At 38.6% G+C, this 21,474-nt stretch overlaps 1 protein-coding gene across 3 annotated transcripts in view; it reads left to right on the top strand.

Moving 5' to 3' along the window:
- NLGN4X (neuroligin 4 X-linked) overlaps window positions 1-21,474 on the top strand; it is a 339,546-nt gene that overhangs the window by 232,317 nt on the left and 85,755 nt on the right. The gene's annotated exons all lie outside the window — the stretch shown is intronic.

The raw sequence follows: 21,474 nt of genomic DNA, 5'->3' as shown, positions 1-21,474 counted from the left end.
AGGAACATGAAACATTACAATCTGCAGAGAAAATTACCAGCAGGAGAAAATATAACTGAATATTCAAAAGCATGTCTTTCATGTGAATGATCTTGAAGCCCCAGGGAATGGTAGAAACAGGGTCAGGAGTGCATAAGCCAAGAACCTTATTTGACCCAGCAGTTTCCATTTGTAAAACCCTACCCCTGCAGTTCCAATAGGAAAATAACAAATTGGCATCATTTAATGTTTAGTGATAGAAAAAGAAAAGCATGCCTTTGTTCATTTTCTACTCTTCTCATTTCCTGCTTCACCATTCCTATCAAATGAAACATTTTGTTTTCATTTCCTGTCTATAACTTATACTATTTCTGTGATAGATGATGTGCTTAACATATTGCTGCTTGTGAGTGAAGATACTTTATCATCAAAAGAGATAGTATCCATTTGAGGAACATCTAGTGTATGAGGACAAGTTTTATTTTCATTTTTCCCTTAAGTTGTTTTTTTATATTTTAAAAGTAGTTGTAAAATGAGAAAACATGGGATCACATGGAAACACAAAACTTACAATTAATAAATGTGATTTTGTATTTATTTTAGGTATGCAAGAGGTACGTTTGTGTGGGAGTATAAAAACAATTATTTTAAGCCTCCTTTCATTTAATAATTGTCTTTTGGGCTCAGATGTAAACAGACAACTTGTTACACATGTTTCTTGTTTTTAGGAGCTTCCACCCCAATATGGGAAATAAACAGAGACCCTACTAGTTCTTTACAAGTTTCTTAGTGAAACAGGATACAGCATTTCCCAAACCCCTTCATGGGTGGGAACTGGAATGCACTTGTGCTGGAACTAGTTGGCTACTTCGGGGCCAGCAGGGGCGACCTCCACTCACACACTGTTCTACCCCTCATGGGAGGAGAAACACAGGTGAACAGGTACAGGAGCCGAGGCAAGGAATTTTGGGCACCATGCAAGAATGAACTCCATACCAGCCCCACGGCAGCATCTGGTAGTGGGTGCCTGCAACCCCTGAAGCCCCAGAGGAAGTGTTACACTGCCCATTTTGCTTTGCCATCTGCGTACAGTGTAAGTGTTAACAGCTCAGTGGAGGGTTGGTGTGATAGCCTTTTGTATCCACACTCATGGCACCCAACTTCTTATCTGGCATCCAGGAGGAATGAGGTCACATGACCAAATAGAAGATGGTAAATGCAGAGGATTTTATTGCTGGTGAAAATAGTTCTCAGCAGGAAGGGAAACTGAAAAGGGGATGGAGCGAGAAGGTAATCTTCCCCAAGAATCTAGTCATCACCAGCCAGAGTCTTCTCCAAAGCTATGCCATCAAACTGTCCCTCTGAAGTCAAGCCACTTCTCTTTGACGTCCAACCATAGTCTCTGATGTCCAGCCCCTTCTCCCCTCTGCTGCCCAGCTCCTTCTTCCCTCTGCCAGCAAATCCTGGAGTTTTTCTGGGCACAGGATGGGGGGCAGGGTGGGCCATGGGTGTTTTTGGAAAAGGCAATAGTCAAGTGGGAAAACAGAAATGTAAGTTCTCACTTTGGACTGTGGTTGCATGCTTTTCAGCTTAAGGGTAGGACCTTCATCAGGAACCAGCTCTCTTCTGCCCAGAATTTTCCTTCCTCCTGTCCCTATCCGTTTTGTATTTATTTTAGGTATGCAAAAGGCATGTTTGTGTGGAAGTTCAAAAATGTTTAATTATTTTAAATCTCCTTTTATTCATTTAATGAATGTCTTTCTACCTCAGATGTAAACAGGAAAGTCATTACACATGTTTCCTGATTTTAAGGCAGCTTCAACCCTATCATGGAAAATAAACAGAGATCCTACTAGTTCTTTTCAAGTTTCTTTGATAACAAATTAGATATATTCTACACCCCTTAGTGGTGAGTGCTTATGTTGTCAACTTTGCATTTGTTTTCAAATGAGATTAAAACACAACAACAACGGTGTTTAAAAGTTTCTGCTATAAGAAAATAAAATCTGTGTATTCTATTTTGGATCTTTCCTTAATTTCTTTACAGAGTTCTGGTTTGCAACAAAGTTTTATCAGTAGCTGATGTACCTTCCAAAGAGCTCTTTCAGGGTTTGATGGTTAATGTACATTTAGTGGCTTCCATATATATATATATATTTTAAACATGACTCTGAATAAGCTCCCAGCTCTCAGGTTCTTCCAGCTCTTTCTGAAATGGTCCACAACATGATTGCTTTAAAATTGAAAAGTGAAATGATTTTATTTCAAAGCCCACAGATCTAAAACCAATAGGTGTACCTTTCTTGAGCACACTTCATTCTGCAGGTGAAAATACTCTTCCAACAATTGTCTATGACAGTGGTTTACAAGTCAGCATTTTGCTGTAAAGAATCTGTCTCTTTCTAACCATCACAAGAAGTAATTTAAATTATGCTTTTTCTTTGTAAGCATGTTGACTGAACCTTACATATTTCTATTGATTCTACGCTAAACACAGATACTCTTTTATTTTTACTCTATTTGACTTGGTTTATACAGTTCACATAGTCACTTTTGTATGTCTAAACATGCCTGACTGTTTTAGTAGATGGCATGGTGATATGGTTTGGCTGTGTCCCCACCCAAATGTCATCTTGAATTGTAGTTCTCATAATCCCCATGTGTCATGGGAGGAAGCCACTAGGAGGTAATTGAATCTTGTGGTGGTTAGTCTCATGCTGTTCTCGTGATAGTGAGTTCTCATAAGATCAGATGGTTGTATAAGGAGCTTTTCCTCCCTTTGTTTGGCATTTCTCCTTGCTATTGCCATATGAAGAAGGAAATGTTTGCTTTCCCGTCCACCATAGTTGTAAGTTTCCTGAGGACTCCTAAGCCATGTTGAACTGAGTCAAACCTTTTTCCTTTATGAATTACCCAGTCTCAGGTATGTCTTTATTAGCAGTGTGAGAATGGGCTAATACAGTAAATTAGTACTGAGAGTGGGGTGCTGCTGTAAAGATACCTAAAGATGTGGAAGTGACTTTGGAACTGGGTAACAGGCAGAAGTTGGAACAGTTTGAAAGGCTCAGAAGACAGAAAGATGTGGGAAAGTTTGGAATTTCTTAGAGACTTGTTGAATGGCTCTGACCATAATGCTTATAGTGATATGGGCAATGAAGTCCTCTCTGAGGTGGTCTCAGATGGAGATGAGTAACTTGTTGGGAACTAGAATAAAGGTGACTCTTGCTGTGTTTTGCCGAAGTGACTGGAGGCATTTTACCCCTGCCCTAGAGATATGTGGAACTTTGAACATGAGAGAGAAGATTTAGCGTATCTGGTGGAAGGAAAATGTGGGGTTGAGCCTCCCCACAGAATCTCCACTGGGACACTGCCTACTGAAGTTGTGAGAAGAGGGCCATTGTTCTCCAGACCCCAGAATGGTAGATCCATCAACAGCTTGCACCGTGTGCCTGGAAAAGCCACAAACACTCAATACCAGCCCATGAAAGCATCTGAGGGAAGGGGGGTTTACCCAGCAAAGCCATGTGGGCAGAGCTGCCCAAGGCCATGGGAGCCCACCTTTTGCATCAGCCTACCTTGGATGTGAGACATAGAATCAAAGAAGATCATTTTAGAACTTTAAAATTTGGCTGCCTTGTAGGATTTCGGACTTGCATGAGGCCTGTGGCCCCTTGGTTTTTGTGAATTTCTCACATTTGGAACAGGCATTTTTACCTAATGCCTGCACCCCCATTGTATCTAGGAAGTAACTAACTTGCTTTTGATTTTACAGGCTCTTAGGCAGAAGGGACTTGCCTTGCCTCTGTTGAGACTTTGGACTTGGACTTTTGAGTTAATGCTGGAATGAGTTAAGACTTTGGGAGACTGTTGGAAGGACATGATTGTGTTTTGAAATGTGAGGACATGAAATTTGGGAGGGACTAGAGGCAGAAAGATATAATTTGACTGTGTGCCCCCCACACCCCAATCTCATCTTGTAGTTCCCATAATCTCCACATGTTGTGGGAAGGACCCATTGGGGAGGTAATTGAATCATGGTGATTGATTCAATTAAATGTCAACACTTGAGAAAAACCCTGATTGTCTGAAAAACTGAGTGAGATGCCCCAGCAAGTTACGTAACAGTTGGTGAGTTTGCAACAGTCTAGGAAAACCCTTTGACTCTAGAGTTAGAGAAAATTTTCATTGACCCTAGCACGCTGTTGGTTTTACTCAGGGATGCTAACTTTGGCTAATACATTTTTTCAGAGACTGATGTGATAATGACAATACCATGCTTGTCACTCACTTTGTAACTACCAAGTATGTTGTTCAGAAATTGCATCTGTTATCCCATCTTCCTTTTACAAAAATCCTATAAGATCATTACTATTATCTTGATTTTCTTTGAACAGATACCACGAGAGTCCCCCTCTACTTGAATGAACTTGAGTTTATTGACTCTTTTATGTATTTCTATATATTTTTATTATTTTTTTTAGAGACAGGATCTTACTGTGCTGCCCATGCTGGTCTGCAGTGGTGTGATCATAGCTCATTGCAGCCTCCAACTCCTAGGCTCAAGTAATCCTCCCACCTCAGCCCCCTGAGTAGCTAGGACTTCAGTTGCTCACTATCACACTCAGCTAATTTTTAAATTTTTTTACAGGTGTGGTCTCATTACGTTGCCTAGCCTGGTCTTGAACTCATGACCCCAGGTTTTCTTCTCACCTCTGTTGACTGTTTACACAAGGAAGAATATGTATTATATACTATAGGGGATGCCTCAGTACAAAGGTATGAAAGAGAGAATTGGGGCTTGTGTAAAATGATTTACAGAGGGCTCTGAGAAACTAGGCTTGGCTTTGCCATTGTTACTATCAGGAAGTATGGGCAATTCTATGACTGGTTATCTTAATCTTACGTAAGAGGAGGAAAAATGAAGCATATATTAAATCAATGGTTGACAAACAAACAACAGCCACTGATGATAGCCAGGACAGGTGGATACTTGATCATGTTTGAGTGCTTGGATAACCACCTTTAACCACCGTTTTTTGTGTGAGCATTCAGACATGTCTTCGTTTTGTCTTGTTCTATCATGATCACACAGTGGTTTTGCCTGGTATTGCTCTTCTGTGGTTTTTTTGTTGTTGTTGTTCAACAGGACAATGGCACAACCTAGCTTCAAGGCACAGGCCAACTTCTAGCATCGCAAGGGCTTAGGGTGTACTACTAGGTCAGTTGCTGACCAACAGAGGCTGCTTTTCTCTTTTGTGAGTAATTTAGAATTAAATAAACTGAGTAACATGCCTCAAATCCTACAGAGATTTGGAGATAGTACTGGAATCTCAACAAAGACGGTATGGGAGAGTCTAGCCCATTAATCTCCAGGCTTTTCTCTAGGAAACCAAACACGAATATTTCATTTGTTGCAGAAAAGAGACATCCTATGGTCAACACAATCTCCAGTGGGAGTTAATTTTAATCACATTCTTTGGAATTCAGGAAAGCTGGGAAAAAAGAGGATCTGTGTAACTCACATACCAGGAAGCATCCTCTGTGGCCAGTCCACAGATGCCATCTCCATTGGAGGGATGTAGGCATCTTAAGGATGGGAAAATTCCATTTATAGCCCAGGACCCCTTCGTCCATGAGCCTGGTTTGGATAAGGATGACCCATTCCAAGGTCTTTGACTCTCGGTTTTATTGTTACATTCTGTATGGCTGATTCAGATTAGTCCACACTGATAAATTTGTTCTCTGAGTCTGATCATTGTCGCCATGTCTTCCTAGAACAAAGACCTTGGGTTAATTTTTGCAGAGTAATGACATTCTCTGTGACAGCTGAACTCTGTAGACCAATATTGCTCCCATTTCTTGTTTTGTTCCAATGGCAATTGAACATGCAAGCCACATTCAAGAGTAGGGTCTGAAATTCCCCAAGAGCTAGACAGCAATAATAGTGCAACGTGCAAAGCTAATACATGCCCTTGAAACACCAAGGGATGAATTCACGTGCATTTTTTCTTTTGGTGTTTGAAGAACTGGAAGACATGCAAAATAAAAATATTGACAAAAGATATCTCATCACTTTCTTATAATAATTCAGCTTGATTTTCATGAATTCAACCTTAGTTTTATTTAACAGGTAAGTGATTCTAATTTTTGAGAGCCAGAAGCATGCGTGAATAAACCTTATTTATCTAATAAATTAATCCCATGTTTCCTTGGTTCTGATGCTTACACACTGCTTATTTTAAAAAGGTTGTGAGCAAGCCAAAGTTATTATACTTATTTTTAAAGTGACAGTATGGCCGAGGTATTCAAAATATGTTTAAAGATTCTAAGAGACAGAAACAGGTTAGAAAACAAGATAATTGACAGTTTTTTAGGTTACTAGATACAGAAATTTATACTTAGATTTATTTAGGTCGAAAATTAATCCTACGGCATTTAAAGCAGCTGGGAGAGCTTATGCGTGCACAGGAGTGTTCAAGCTGCAACTAAGGCTGTTGGGCAACAGTAAAAAAATAAAATAGATATTTTTCCTCTTTCAGAACCAACTGTGACTGATTAACCACGAAAGATCAGTGCGGGTATTCAGGCCTAGGTCATCTTGGTGGGAACTTGGGTTTTAGTTTGCTTTCAGGCTCATTGCTGGAAAAGGCTGTTCAGAAGCCTCCTCTACAACAAGGGAGACGACAGTGCGTGAGTACAAAGCAGAGAGATGCAGTGCTTTCTACAGCACGGAGTAGGCAAATTGTGCAGATTGTTCAGTAGAATCTATTTAACACCGATCCATGCATTTGCATTTTATTAAAATGAAACTGTGATCATTTAAACTGCACATTGCAGATATGCTCTATAAAATGTTTGAAGTCTATTTTGGGCAAAAGTTTTGAAAACATGCACCCCTTATCAATTTCTCTTCTTATATATTGTATTTAATTTTTCTAGAGTGCCATATTTTCAAAGCAAGTAGGCCAAGAGAATGATCTTTTTTCCTCTTTTATTTTCCCAATGTTTAAAATGCAACTGTCACAGGGCTGTGCCATTTTAGCTGTTGGAAAAAATAATCTACTATGCCTTGGTTGTATGTCTGAGTCATCAGAGCTTCTGGGAATGATTCTTTGGCACATTCTACCAACAACTTAACATGATATAAAATTATTTTTATATCTTGTGATAGTGTCAGCCAAGTGTTTCATACACATGGTGCTAGGTGCTGAAAAGGTATCTGAATAAAATTGTTTTCTTAAAGGAACCATAGGGGACATGATAAAAAGATGCACAATTACATTTCATAAATTGAGAGAGTTTCCTAAACAAGAGAGAGCATTTCTGGAAGTATCAGAGAAAAATGCAAAGAGTTGAATGATGTGGTATTAACCAAAGTTAGACTAAGGCAGCGTGGATGTGTGTCTCCTCCAATTTATACATAAGTAGAGACTAGAAGTAGGGGAATTTCAATATCCACATGACTTATATATGAGCAACAAATGGAAGTTCTAACTACTGACCACATTGGCATATCACACAATGTTTTCTTTCAGGCTTCTCTACCTATGGCAAAACCAATGCTGTATTAGAGCCTCATGAGCTGTGTGTTGTTTATTAGACTTGACATCTCTGGGCCTCATTTTTCTTATCTTTAAAATAATTGAGCCTTATGGTGTTTAGAGGATCAAAAGAGTTACTATACAGTGCTAGTAAGAGTCCCTGCCACATGGAAAGGCTATTTTATACACACACACACACACACACACACACACACACACACAATTTTATATATTAAATGTGTATACTTTATAAATTATTGTATTATGAATGTAAATCTGTGATCGATGTAAAATATATTAAAACTATAAAATACAGATCATATATATACTACCTATTTTATTTGTTAAATTGTGAGCATATTTTGAAAATTTTATTTTGCTTGTATGTCTTGCAAGTCATTCTTCAAACAACCTTTATTAAAATCCCTTTGAATTATGGGAAAATATCAGTATATATGAGGCATTAATATACATAACATATATAACTCTTCTGGGTTTGTATACATATGTATAAAACATAAACATTACTAACTCTTCTTATATATGTGTGTATATATAATTTATATATATATATCAGTTTATATTATATACGCATATTTATATTACATATGAATAATCGTCACAGTCTGGCTGCATTTGTTAATCTAACTTCCTCCAACCCCACCCCCAGAAAAGTAGAAACTAAAAGTAGGGGAATTTTAAGTTCCACATGATGTATATAGGAGCAACAAGTGGGACTACTGACTTCTGACCACATTAGCTAATCATCCAAAATCATCCAGTTTTTTCTTTTGTGCCTTTGTTGTAAATATGATTTTTATTTAAGAGAGTATTATTGATTATCTACACAAGAATTAGCCATGTTCTCCATACTTCTACTTCAGTTTCATATTTTAAAAAAGGGTGAGGATAGATGGGGAGCAGTGGTTCACACCTGTAATCTCAACACTTTGGAAGGCCCAGGCAGGCAGATCACTTGTGGGAAGGAGATCGAATGGCCTGGAAAACATGGTGAAACCCCGTGTCTACTAAAAATACAAAAAATTAGTTGGGTGTGCTGGTGCATGCCTGTAGTCCCATCTACTTGGGAGGCTGAGGCTTGAACCCAGGAGGCGAAGGTTGCAGTGAGCTGAGATCACACCCACTGCACTCTAGTCTGGGCAACAGAGTGAGACTCTGCCTCAAAAATAAAAAGAATAAAAAGGTGAAAAGGGTGAGGATTGTTATTTCTGTGGGCAGACCTACACGGCATCAGATTCTTCAGAAACTGCTTGAGTACCTCTGATAGAGCTTCAAGGGACTGGCTGTTGATTGTCCCATAGCCTGCTTTCTTCTGTGTAAGTGGAGGCTCTGTGCCTCTGTTATCTTGCAGTCCCTAGGTGACCAGGGCAGGGAAAAATATCACTGAAATCCAACTCAGAAGCATAGACAAATGCCTCAAAGGCAAGGATGAGAGGAACGTTGTGATCACACACATCAAAGTGGGACTCTTATCTAGATGGGCACACCTGAGCCACAGACTGGTGGGCTGAGATTCTGCAAAGGCTCTGGGCCCCAGATGAGCTTGACTGATTGCATTGTGATCTCGTCTTTTCATGAGGGGAGGCGCTGCTTTGAATGACTAAGCAGGATCTGACTTTCCAGGGAATCCTTTCAGGGACTGTGACTGACCAGCTACTTTTGGTGGCTTTGAAGCCCTATTCTCAACTTGGTTGAGGATACTTTATGTATCTATTCATGTGTCATCTTGTACAGACATGTGTGTTCTGGGCTTATCAAAAAGTTTAGTTGTAAGACAAAGCACTCTAGGTTTCATATTTATTCACAGTCTGATGAATGGCACTTATGGATACATATGTGTGTATAAGTGCTCACTGAATTCCTCTTGAGTGATAAGCTAGGATACAAAGTGTCAGAAAAGAAGGAGTGAGGATGGGCATTGGATCCAGATGTCAGGGAACTCTGTGGTTCTCTTGCTCATTGAAAGAACAGGGTACTTTTATTTTCATTCTAAACCCTGCCTGACCCTTGCCCTTATATCAGTGAATCACCACCTTGATGGCCCCTCAAACATGGCATCTTTGAAGTAGAGCCTCATCGACAAGGGCTCCTTAGAAGTCTGTCATGGCTACTAAAATTTGTGTTTGTGCTTTGTGCCTGGGCATCAGTACATGTGCCAGTTGTTTCTTAAGCCTATATCAAACCGTTAGGTAAAGCCCAGTGTGCTCTTAGTTCCCAAAATCCGGTCAAGTCTTGGTGTTGGTCAGCATCTTTCATTGTTCCAGTCAGATGTCTCCAGCTATCCGTAACAGGAATCAGTGCCCTGTTTACAAAACACATTGGTTTTGCTGTATAGGTGAGGAATAAGTCAGAAATAACCCAAATGCTCCAAATCAAGTTCTAGCTGTTTTGATACCAACATCTTCCATCAACCTTGCTTTTCCCTGACTCATCTATCTGTTCCTATGCCTTCCCCATGGGGTACAACCTTTTATGGTATCCAGGTGCCTTCTGCATACAGAGGCACTTTTGTGCATAAGGCTCCCCAAGGGAAGAAGAGGGCAGCACCTTCATGGGGAGCTCCTTTCTGTTAAATAGGATTTACATTCTGTTAAATAGCATTTGCTTCAGCTAACCAAGTGAGAGATAGAGAAAGTCTTGTAAAACGATAGCTACATTGAGAGGGATTATTAAAAGTATGACTTATTCATTAGAGGAGCTGTGACAAAGATTGTAGCAACCAAAGTAAAATAAAATATATTACCAAAAGTATTCTCAAACGTATTTTAAACATCTAAAATATTGAGCAAGACTAACATCAAAGAAGGTATATGTTTTGACATTGATTTACTAACTACTTATTAGTGAAAGTAAATACACCTTCAAGCACTTATCTAGGATTAAGGTAGTCAAGTATATGAGTTATATGAATATATTCAGCCCACAAGGGTTGCAACACATAGTGAATTCAATATCTCTCTGCCATATTCAATATCCCTCTGCCAAACTACTTTTGCGTCACAGTCATGGCTTTGCAAACAGATCAGAATTGTCTGCCAATCCCTTGGGGGTCACTGCATTCTATAGGGCTTGACCAGGAAGTAAGAGGCTCTTCCTACTAAGCGATATCTTTATGCTTCTCGTGGTTCTGCTGAGAATCTCAGAGAAGAAATAAAAGATACATGAAATTGTTTGCACGCCACTAGCTCTAGTGGGTAGGTTGGTAGCATAGTTATTCATGGCAAAGACAGAATATATCCACAATCTTCACCATTTTGCTCCTGGTTTTAGGGATGCATATTCCTTTAGACCATTATATTAAAAAGATAGTTAAATCGCATAAAAAGAGACCTCCTAAGTTGTCTTATCCAAGCCCTCAACTCTTAGTAAGTGCCTGGTGTAAAATGTGTCATTAGGTAGTTACCTAACTCCCGTCTACCCACTAAGAGGTTCTGGTAACGTACAGACTAGTGGGATTCAGTATAACACAAATAGGCAACAAATGCATTCTTACATCTCAATCTAATCAGTAGCCTTCTTTATCCTTACCCATGGGGGAATAATGTGCATAAAGCATAGGAATTCTGGCCACTCAAGGACCTTAACCATCCAATTCAGTCTATTGCAATTTCTCCTTCATTAGAAAATTTTTTCACTTTCCTTTCCTGGGAAAGCCACAGACAGGACAACCATTCAGTAAAAAAGGAGTGTGAAGTTGACATGTTTCCTCACTAAGAGGAGAGGGGCCATGAGAGGAAAAAGGCAGCTGCTTCTGTGGCTGGTGGTGGAGTTAAAGTCTGATGCTGTCATCTTCTGGGAGCAGCAGCTGTACACAGTTGAACTTTACTTTGGAGGCATCTGCGATTTCCAGGGTTTCTGTGGCAAGTTCCACCCACTGCAGTTCATTTGACTTGGGCCAAGTCTCTTTCCTTCCTCTGTCACCTCAGCTGAACCTATTCTGTGACCCTCACCTGGTCTCTAGAGGTGAGACCAGGACAGAGTTCCTTTCTAGAAGACCAAGGACCACTTCTTTTAATTTGGCTCCATCACCATCATAGCTGACAGGGCCGACTCTCCATCATCTTCAACCTTCACCACTGTCTTTTCTGTGCCCCATAAGGCTTGAACAAGGCTGATTGGCCAAGTATGGTGAGGCCAGCCCCACAGTCTATTACTAGGTCTTGCATTGGTAGACACACTCCTTGAGGTAGAACCATGGTTCTCAGTTATGGGCAGTTGTGCCCTGGTTGGCAATGTAAGGAGACATTTCTGGTTGTCACAGTGAGTTTGAAGGGTGTTAATGCATTTAGTTGATGGAGACCAGGGTTGCCGTTTAACATCCTACAATTTACAGGACACTCATCCTTAACATTGATCTGATTACAAATGTCAGTGGTGCTAACGTTAATAAACCCTGCTCTAAGTCAATCGTTTTCTTACTCATACTTAGAATGATTCCTCTAGCTGAACCATTAACCCCCAATGGGGTTTAAGTTTTCCTCTCCAAGGGACATTTGGCTATGCCTGGAGATACTTTGGGTTGTTACAACTGGAGATTGGTGATGCTTCTGGCATCTAGTAGATATAAATCCTAGATGCTGCTCAACATACTGCAATGCAGAGGATAGCCCATCAGAACAAAGAATTCTCTTCTTCATAATGCCACTAGTATTAACGTTGAGAAACGCTGGTTTAGAATATGGGGATACTTATTGGTACCCCCTAAGATGCTGTCTAGAAGCAGGTTTCAAGACAAGCAGAGAGCAGAGGCTTTGATGCCATACTCACAGAGTATGATATAGTTTGGATATTTGTCTTCTCCAAATCTTACATTGAAATTTGATCCCCAGTGTTGGAGGTGGGACTTGATGGGAGGCGTTTGGATCATGGGCCAAATCCCTCATGAATGACTTGGCGCAGTCCTCCAGGTGAGGCATGAGTTCTTGCTCTATTATTTCCCAGGAGATCTGGTTGTTAGAAGAGCCTGGCACCTTCCCCTCCTCTCCCTTGCTTCCTCTCTCACCATGTGATCTGTGCACACAGCAGCTCCCCTTCCTCTTCCACCATGAGTGGAAGCTCCCTGTGACCTCACTGGAAGCAGATGCTGGTGCTGTGCTTCTTGGACACCCTGAAGAACTGTTAGCCAAATAAACCTCTTTTCTTTTATTTTTATTTTTCTAATTAGAGACAAGGTCTTGCTCTGTTAGACTGGAGAACAGTGGTGCAATCATAGCTCACTGCAGCCTCAAACTCTTAGGCTCAAGCCATCTTCCAACCTCAACCTCCCAAGCAGCTAGGAGTACAGGTGCATGCTTCCACGCCCAGTTAACTAAAAAAAAAACAAAAAAAAAAAAAAAAAAAAAAAGTAGGAACAGAGTCTTGCTGAATTGCCCAGGCTGGTCTCAAAGTCCTGACCTCAAGTGGTCCTCCTGCTTCAGCTTCCTAAAGTGCTAGGATTGCAGATATGAGCCACCATGCCTGGACCCTGTTTTCTTTATAAATTACTCAGCTTCAAGTATTCCTTTATAGCCATGCAAATGGAATAAGACATTGCACAGGTCCCACTTTGGGCATGTCTAGATCTGTCTGTGATCCTAGACAAATTATGTAATCTCTCTTTGTGTCTAAACCTGTTGTTTCTTTCTTTCTTTATTCCTCAATAGGTCCAGCTCTAAAGATAGTAAAATTGTAGATGTAAATGGAGTTAAGAGGGGGCACCTTACTAAGAGTAAACACTACGGAAGTGTTATTCTGTCAATATGACTTGGTTTTTAGCTTTGAAACTTTTAGCATGAAACTGACATGGCAGAAAAAGGCCTAAATTAGAATTCTTCACACGCAAAACTCCTTCTGTCAGGAAGCAGCCCATCTGTTGTCAAATAATACTAGTTGTAGAAATTTATTAAATTTTTCTTTTCCCGCCCCTTGCCCCCGTCATTAAATGGAATTAGATTGTGACACTATAAGGAAATTAAAGTGAAGGTAAAATAAAACAAACAGGAAGAAGTCTGTCTTCAGATTGGACATGCAATTATACCTGTCTGCCACTGATTTCGGTTATAACTCATTGGTGTGATCAGCCCACAATAGACTTCCCCTGCCTATGTGGTGTTTTTAATCAAATGTTGGCATCATTCACACTTGTTTGCTGTTATTAGCACAGATGGATATAATCTTCATGTCTTCCTCTGAACACTGCATGCCAGGAAAGGAGCCTTATTTTCTAGTGTATTTTTTAGGCAAGAGAATGTCAGGCCCTCACCTGTCATATTTCCATCTCACTCAGCAGAAAACGCAATGGCTCATGGAAACTGCAAGCATCATTGTCGGCTGCACCTGCAGGCACCATGGGGTTGCAAGTCAGCATCCCCTTTCAGAAATGAGGACGGAATTAGATGTGGAGAGAAAATTCTCCACTGTCCTCTCACTTCCCTGGGCTCAGAGAGGGAGGTTTCTGCAATGTTTATATCGATTATGTTATGGGGGGAAGGGGTAGGAGCAATTTCCTAAGAAGAACAATGTCTCATTGGATATTGTTCCTTTGCAAAGAAAAGAAAAGAAAAGAAACATAAACATTTGCATTTTTTTTCTTACTTTTTCTACCCTAGAATCTCAGTGCCACCTTCAAACATTTGAATCTCACAGGTGGCCACATATTTCACCCGCAAATGCTAGGCCATGTCTTCTGATGCCAGAAATGCCCTATTGTACATGTGTCCTTGTTGCAAGGCATCTTTGACTTGCTGTTTCAGTGATAGGCAAACCATTCTGCAATCAAAATAAAGTTGCATTTCTTGCAATTCAAAATAATAAAAGGTGTGCATGCACACATGTACTGCTGGTATTACTGCACAGCTTGCATGGTGCAAGACTGGAGGCTAAGAGACTAATGGAGGCTGAAATTTAGCCCTCAACACACTTTGCAGGTGGAGTACCTGTGGGGCTGCATTACCTGGCTAGAGTTGTGCCTATTTCTCATGCACCCAGTAGCAAGCACTTTTTTTAGAGGGGCCCTCAACCCTCTCCTCCTTCCCATACTGTGCATTTGTCCTTAGTCTGTTTAATCCAGCTTGATCACTTTGTAGCCTGTCTTTATCCCTACTGTCTAAAACAGTATTTGGAATGTAGTATGGACTCAAAAAAATATTAGTTGAATAAAGGAATACATGGGTGAAATAGTGAATGCATGGAAAAGGGAAAAAAAATGAATATTTCTGCTGCTGTGTGTTATTGTATTGTTGTTATATATAATTTTTCTGCTTGTCTTTCTTCATACATACTTCATTATTAGTATAAACAACCAGCATTCATGATATGCAGGTCAGAGAGCCATGGGTGCCTCTCACCCAAAGTGTCTCTGTACAGCTAACTTGGTTGCTAATCTCTGCAAGCTCGTACTTTTTCTGCACCACGTGATTCTGTTCTCATTTACTCTTGTAAATACTTCTGTTTTCTTCTGACTGGCTTGAGCTCCTGTATCTAGTGCCTTGATGTTTTCTTTATTTCTTGGTCATTTTAACATTATTATGTCAGTTATAATGTTTTTCGGTTGCTTTCAGTATTCAGAAAATTCTTAAAGCCTTCTTACTGCCTACTGGTGTTTTGTCTTCACTGCTTGTTGTCTGGGTGGATTTAGATCTAGCAGAGAGAGAGAGAGAGAGAGAGAGAGAGAGAGAGAGAGAGAGAAAGATGCAGTCCCCCAACCCCCGTTATCTGTAATTTTCATTACCCATGGTTAGGTTAGAACGGTACAATGATATTTTGAGAGAGAGAGAGAGACATTACATTCACGTACAATTTTGTTAGAGTATATATTGTCACAGTTGTTGTATTTGGTTTTTAGTTATTGTTGTTAATCTCTTACTGTGCCTAATTTATAACATAAACTTTATCATGGGTATGTAGGTATAGGAAGGGCACTGCATATATAGGGTTTGGTACCCATGTTAAAGTTTATGCTTGAAGCATCCACTGGGGGCCTTGAAAAGTATCCCCCACTGCCCCTGGTAAGGAGGAACTACTCCAGTTTTGAGAGGAGAAACTAAACAGATATGAAAAACATACAAGTTGTAACCTAATAGGGAATTTTTAAAGTGTTATTGAAAGTAGTATCTCATATTAAAGGACTTCACAAACAATATACTTTAGGAAATTAAGGTGGAAATTGTAATAGCAAAATTTTAGCAATGCCTCTTCTTACATACAAAAATAGAAAGTAACTTAGCAGTGTTCTGACCAACTTCACTTTAAGAAGTAAAACTAGTGAAATGATAAAGGTATTTGGGTGTTGACTGTTACATAATTAGGCTGATATAATTTAGCAAGGATATAAAAAATCATATACCCAAAATGAGCTTTATTATATTCAGATTCATCACTTCAGAGGCAATACACTAATTGCAGTAAGGTAAGACCGCTGGAAACTTCTGTATTTCTCCTCACTTTAAAACATTTCAGAGCCCATAGTAATTTATTTTTAATATCTTGCTGAGGCAAGTCTTAATCCTTAAGGAGGCATTTATATTTGGACCCAGCCAGGGCTCTGTTCAGTAACATCGGTGACCACATTGTATAACACAATTTTAATTCAAAAACAAGGAACAGCTATAAATAAAGGTAAGTTTGTTTCAACTAACTCTTTTTTTTTTTTTTTGAGGCAGAGTCTCACTCTGTCACCCCAGCTGGAGTGCAGTGGCATGATCTCGGCTTACTGCAACCAAGCGATTCTCCTGCCTCAGCCTCCTGAGTAGCTGGAAATACAGGCATGTGCCACCACCCCTGGCTAATTTTTGTATTTTTTTAGTAGGGATGGGATTTCGCTGTGTTGGCCAGGCTGGTCTCGAACTCTTGTCCTCAAGTGATCTGCCTGTCTTGGCCTCCCAAAGTGCTGGGATTACAGATATAAGCCAACACTCCCAGCCTCAACTAAACCGTAAGGCACATTGAAAAGAAAATAAAAAATTCATTGAGCTAAATGCCAGGCATATGCCTTTCCAAATGGACTTTCCATGAAGGATATCATTCCTGTGCAGCCAGGTGTTCTCTTCTATGTATTTTTAGAATGCTCATTATGTAGTGTCACCTTTTAAAGTCTGTTTAGTGGAGTGTTTTCTAACTTTTTTATGTACCTCCCAGGTAATTTTTTTGCCAGTTCCCCCATCCCCAATAATGTTAAATTCTAGGTAATCTGGTTTCTACTGAATTAGATCATCCCCCCCACAAATCTCTTTGAATAATTAAAGGTTTTATAATGTGGTTTCCATACAACTAACTGAATATTTTATGTGCCTAGATAAATAGGTAAAGTACAGTACAGTGGCAATTGGTGTAAACACTTAGAGCGTCCTAATAAATTGTTGCACATGCTGTTGTGCAATCAGAAAGAATAACTGTAGTGTTAAGCCTCAGACAATGCTATAGACCTGAGGATGGGCCTGGGATGGGTGGATTGATGGCTCAGCTCATGTTGGAGTTTCACATCTGGGAATAAGTGAATTCACAACTATTCATCAGCTGCTGCCACTGTATGGAAGTGTGTCTATTGGGAAGTTGCTGAAGGGGCTTAGAGGTTGGATGAGGCTTTTTCAATACCCCTCCTTTTTAAAAAAGTAGACATAACTCTTATGCAGCCTGGAGTACAGTGTTGTGATCATGGCACACTGCAGCCTCCAGCTCCTAGGCTCAAGCAGTCCTTCTGTCTCAGTACCCTGAGTGGCTAGGACTACAACTGGGCACCACCATACCAAGCTAAATTTTTTAAATTTCATTGAGACAGTCTTGCTATATTGCACAGGTGGGTCTCAAACTCCTGGCCCAAGCAGTCCTCCCACCTCAGCCTCCCAGAGTGCTGGGAGAACAGGAGTGAGGCATGGTGCCCAGCCTCAATGCTTTTAAATTAATAGGAAGTGGAAAACAGAAATTCCACTGCATGTTTTCCTCATTAGCATGAATCACTCTCTGGTGATGTGTCCATGGTTTCTAATGGTATTTTCAAGATGGACAATGTAAAGAGAGCCATCAGAAACCACAAATAACGGGGCCGCATGAAATAGTACAATAGATGCATGAGGTTAACTGGTCAACATTTATGCTGCACTTAGATTTACACTGATTAAAAAAAAATCCGTTTGAAGTATAATACACGCAAATCAAAGTTCTGTGTGTTCTGTTATATTATCAGTGCTCCATGCAATGTGAAAGCCAAAGGCAAGTGTGTCTGTAGCCAGCACCCATGTGAAGAAATACAATGTTACCATCTTCAGAGCATTTCTATCTCCTTATCCATCCTCAGTGATAACCATTATTCTCGTCTGCTACTCATTTCCATGCTTTTCTTTATATTTTCCCAATGATAAAGGCATCCCTGAATCACACAGTTAAATTTTGTTTGTTTGGAGACTGTAAATGAATGCAACTTCATATTAATTTCTGATGTGCTCTTTTCATGCATAATTCTGTTTTATAATGTTCATGTGTGCTGCTGTGTATACATCTATTACACTCATTTTAATTGTTGTATAGAATTCTAAAGACTGAACATACCACAGTCCATATGTCCATTTTATTTCTAATAGATATAGGTATTATTTCCAGTTTGATGTTATTATAAATTCGTCTTAAAAACGTTCTTCTCCATGCACCCTCCTTTCCCACAAGCATTGGTTTTCTGAGACATGTGCCATTATAGAATTGCTGGTTCAAATATTCAACTATATAGTTTATATAAGGATGAACTGTTTTCCAGTACAGAAATGCCTGTTTTCACCAGAAGTGTGCAGCCTTCAACATGTGGTAGTATAAAAATCCTATTTTCTTTTTTCAATCTAGTGTGTGCATGTGGAAACCCATTGTGTGTTTACTGTGTTTACCCTGAGGTTGAGACATTTCCATATATCTATTGGTTATTCATATATCCTGTTTGGTGAAGCATCTGTTTTTGATCAATTTTTCTATTGAGTTGCGTGTCTTCTTATTACTTTATTTTGATTAGAGTGCTTCACTGATTGTATATGTTGCAAATATCTTCTGAGACTTTCCTTCTAAGTTTTTATTTCTTTAAATAAGCGAAAGTTCTTAATGTTCGTTTACAGACTTTATAATATTTTCTTTCAGATTGGTGGATTGGGATTTTTGTTTAGGGTATCTTTTCCTACCAAGAGGCATGAGGATTTTCTTTTATTTTATTTGCAAACAAGCTTAATATTTTATCTTTCATATTGAAAATACACAGGGAATATATTTATTGCATTCTGTAACAGGTCTAGTTTATTTTTCCTTAGAATATCACAATACCATTTATTCTAAACAATTTAACCCATATCACTAAAGTTCAAGTGGTCTCTTTGTCTATCTCTGTGCCAAACACATTTTTCATCATCATGATTTTATAATAATCAACGATATCTAGTATAAATCTTCTTTTCTTGTTCTTTTGCAAGAGACTCTTGGTTACTTTTGGTGTGTTGATTTTTGTATAAATTTTAGAATCCCCAACTTGGAAAACAAACAAACATCTGATTTTTAATTAAGAATGTAATTTATCTCTAGGTTAGTTTGGGCTGTTGGACATCTTTCAACATTGAACAGACATGTTCATGGAAATGTGCATCCTTATACACATTTAAGTATTGTAGATTTTTTTCCTTATCATATTCTGTAGTGGTCTGAATAGAGGTCTTTTACATATTTTTAAAAATTAATTTGTAAGAAATGATGTTTTCAAAGCTTTGGTAATATTTGGCTTCTTAAAATGTTCATTTTATGTTATTGCTAAAATCGAAAATGCTATTACTTACTTGTTGAACATTAATTTTGAGACTTGTTAAACTCTTGTATTCTTTGGGACTTCCTAGAGCACACTCCTATCAACTGGGAGTAACAACAATTTTGCTGCTTCCTTTTCAATTTTTGATGTGTTTATTTTTGTCTCCTTAGCAGCTCTTTCTATAAGCCTTCAAGTACAGTGCCAAATAGAACAAAGACTTGAGCATCTCTTTATGTACTTTTGACTTTAGAGACAAGATTTAGAACACTCTAACCCATTAAAATAAGGTCCTCAATTCTACTGGCTTTTAGTTGTAAATTTTTATCAGATTAGGAAAATTCTCTTTGATTTTTTGTTTTCTAAAATATTTTTAAAGCTGTGAATGGATAGATGTTGTATTTTGTCTTTTATTATCGAATGCAATGAGTTGATTTTTTTCCTCTTTATTGTCATTGTATTGACTTCCTTTGTTTTATATATATAAATATATGAAAATATACTATAAAATTTCTTCATATATTTTAATATTGATTATTCCACTTTGTGTGTAGGGGTAAGCCTAATTTGATAATTATGTATTTGTATGCTTTTCACACATTGCTGAAAATAGTCCCTGGGTGACCTTGTTTGCCACTTTCTTAATCCTATTCCTTGTTGGATATGGGTCAGAAGTTACACTATCACACAATAATATGGAAGGATATATCTTTTTTTTTTAATATTCACTTGAAGAGTTTAAGATTGGGGCTATATTTTGCTTAGGATCTTCCTGAACTAAGAAATGCAACCCTCTCTGCATAGTTTTCTTTGTGGCAAGAATTTTGGCAGCTAATTTGATGTCTTCCTTCCTTCCCTCCCTCCCTCCCTCCCTCCCTCCCTTCTTCCTTCCTTCCTCCCTCCCTCTCTCTCTTTCTCTTTCTCTCCTTCCCTCACTCCCTCCTTGCCTCCCTCCCTTCTTTCTTTCTTTCTTTTTCTTTCTTTCTTTCTTGCTTTCTTTCTTCTTTTCTTTCTTTTCTTCCTTTTCCTTTCTTTTCCTCCCTCCCCCTTCCGCTCCCCTTGCCTTCCCTTCCCTTTCTCAGGGTCTCATTCTATCACCCAGACTAGAGTGCAGTAGGGGGCTTATTCAGATTTTCTGTTTATTTTTGAGTCACTTTTGTTCTATATTTTTTTAAAGAAGTCTTTTCATTTCTTTTAAATTTTTGAATATATGAAAATAGAGAAGTAAATAATGATCTCTTTTATCTTTTTATATCTGCAAAGCAGCGTGTTTTTTTTTTTTAAGCCCCAGAATATACATGCGTCTTCCATTGTTTTAATCAATATAATTCATCAGGGTTTATCTCTTTCCTTACACTTCCTAATGAACTAACTTTAGATTTTCCTCTTCATTCTGTTACATGTTGTTGTTCCATTAATTCCTGCTGTTATCTTTATAAATCTTGCTGTTGTTTTACTATCTTCTTGAAATTCTAATTTTATTAATTTTCAAATATCTTTTCTAATACGTTATTATATACCTGTAAATTTTGCTCAGGTACTGAATTAGCTACATTCCAAAAATCAGGTAAATGATACGTTTGCTGTTGTTCAGATAAACTATTTTGTAATTTCTATTATTAATTTTTATCTCACTCATGAATTTTTTCACAGATCATTATTTACTTTCCAAATTGATGTATTTTTTTCCAGTTATTTACATTTTTATACTTTATTTCTTACCAATATTCTTTTCACCGCTGAGAAAAGTGTTTATTTTGCAGTGGTTGGTGCAGTGTGCTATACTGTTAAAATATGTTGTTCACATACTCTATATAGTTTCATAGGTAGTAGTTTACGTATTCATATTCTTTCAGTGACTAAAATAGGTCTATTAAATTTTCCCATGATGTTTATGGATGTTTAAAATTTTTTCCTATATTTTCCTAAAATTTAGTTTTGTGCATTTTATGTGCTTATGAATTTTAGTGGATACAGTCTAGAATTTTTACAGCTTTGTGGCAAATTGAGGTTCTTCTCATAAAGTGATTCTCTGTAAGTTTTGCGGTGCTTGATGCCTTAATGTCTTTTTAGTTTGACATTAACATTACCTATGTTTTGTTAGTAATCCAATTGTGTATAGTTCCCATATGTTTACTTCAGGCCTTTCTGTTGACTAAGGTTTGGAGTCTTTTTTATGTAGCATCTGTTTGG

Source organism: Sapajus apella, unplaced genomic scaffold (assembly GCF_009761245.1).
Source record: "Sapajus apella isolate SASKATOON/1434 unplaced genomic scaffold, GSC_monkey_1.0 scaffold17, whole genome shotgun sequence".
NCBI lineage: Eukaryota > Metazoa > Chordata > Mammalia > Primates > Cebidae > Sapajus > Sapajus apella.
The sequence above is the reverse complement of the archived record's forward strand: the minus strand, read 5'-3'. Positions and strand labels throughout refer to the sequence as shown.